Source organism: Vanellus vanellus, assembly GCF_965231255.1.
Source record: "Vanellus vanellus genome assembly, chromosome: 11".
Classification (NCBI taxonomy): domain Eukaryota; kingdom Metazoa; phylum Chordata; class Aves; order Charadriiformes; family Charadriidae; genus Vanellus; species Vanellus vanellus.
The window spans coordinates 13,649,232-13,651,364 of record NC_138916.1 but is presented as its reverse complement, the minus strand read 5'-3'; positions in this window follow the sequence as shown (position 1 = coordinate 13,651,364).

Below are 2,133 nucleotides of genomic sequence, written 5' to 3'. Positions count from 1 at the left end.
ACAGGCTTCAGTTCTCTCCCCAAACCCGGGGAGGGAAGGGAAAGAGAAGGGGGGAGAAAGCACAATTCACCAAACCCACCACATAAGTATTCACAAAGAGAATCATAACCTTGATACATCAGGCAGGATGGATAAAAACTACAACTAGATATTTATGGGGGTGTATCATGAATTTTTAATTTACTTGGTATTATGAAGTGTCAACAGTTTTGCCATGGACATTCACAGTAAGAAAAAGACGAGTCAGAACAAAGCAATTACTCTATTTTTTCCCAAGTAACATTTATTAATAACATTCTTAAAGTGATAACTTAAGAGTCATAAGGAAGGGGGCTGTTGTCAGTAAACATACAATGAAAAGGTAGTAAGATTTTTATATTAAAGTATGACTAAAAAAGGCTTTTAACATAGTGTTTAGCCCAACCAAATTTAATATTAAAAACATTCAAAATTGCTAAAAGTGTTGCAATCAGTTCTATCGAACTTAGAAAACCCTCATTTCAGTAGTCAATACTAACCTATTATTTATATAAAATTTTAAACTCCATTCTTAATTTTTGTAAACAAAGCACCTAAACATTTGAAAGAAAAAAGTTAGTTTACATCCCATTAAACTGCAGCACATATGTGTGAAGCTTCAGGCATGATCAGGCATGGAGCATAATTAGGCACAGAACAAGACAGAGTTTCCACAGCCAGCTGCTGAATACACTTATGTTGCCAAAGGTCCTCTTTATTTATACTAATTCCATTATCATTTTTAGCTGAAAATTTAATAAATCCTCCACGCAGAAGATTTCAAAGAGAAAAAGGAGTCATTATATAGATTTGTAAAGCTTCTGAGGGCTTTGAGTAGTGCATGACTTTGAATGAGTTATGACTTCTTTATCTCTTTCAGGAATTTTCAGAAGCTTCTTCGTAACCATTTAACTTTGGCAGATACTGGCCTTGTCAAAGAGCATGACAGCACATCAGAAGACAAGTTTTCAGTCTGCTGTTGGAACACTGAGGTATACTGCAATTTATTAAGTGTCAGTGAAATAAAAATTGAAGATGGTGCACAAGATCATTGTATTCTGAGGCTGTCAGTTCAAGCTTAGGTCAAGAAAGTCAAGAGGGGCAACTACTAACATACGAGAACTGTTTGTAACTTCTGTTTTCTTAGGAAAGTTGCAAACAAGGTGGTTATCTGACCCGTATCAACTGGCACCACGGTCAATCTGTGTGAATGGCAACAACTGATACTCAGGCTGTAAGTTTGCCTGCTCCTGACTCTTGGGAACAAAAGTTTAAACTTGATATAAATTACATAAAGCCGTGAATTTGCAGTAAGCCTTTGTTAACTGCCAATATAGATTTACAATTGTCTTAATTAGTATACTTCCAAAATAAATCTAGCTAAACTAGATTTAATCTGGATAAGTTTTCCTGAGCCGACATGCCCCACACTAACTGTAAATGTCTAGAGATGACCTTCAGATGAACACTGAGGCACTTCCTTGAGGCACTGCAGGAAAGCCTGTATTGCCATTGCCCAGCATGCATTTATTCTGTTGTTTTCTTGAACTTGTACTGACTATAGGAATGACATTAATTTAAAGAATAGGAAAAAATGTTTTAACAACTACCTGACATTAGCACTAAGTGAACTCAGTGGTTTCCTGTTGTTGCCTTTTCCAATTTTCTTTGGTGTAAAGTGTCAGCATTACAGCTATGCAAATTTTCTATGCCTAATCCCCCCTCAATTTGCAGTTTTCAAAAAAAAAAAAAAAAGTGTCAAACTCTTCTAAAAGCAAACTAATGATTTAAACTATTCCTCCTTTTCCAAGTCTTTAAAAACTAAAACAAATTAAGATTAAACAAGTTAAACACATGCATTGGCCTTAACTAACACAGGTACTACTAGCACTATTCAAACCTGTTGTTTTGTCTATCAATTGCAAAGAAATTTTAAAAATAGTTTCCCCCCCTAAAAAAAAAAAAAGTACGATGTAGATGCAAAAGCTAAAAAAAATCTCTCCTGTCTTCCCCCATTCCTCTGAACTGATCCACAGCCTAATGAAGACTGCAGACATAGACCTAGTCTCAGCCGGGAGAAGCAGCAGGCCAGAGTTAAAATTTCACCCACCCCCC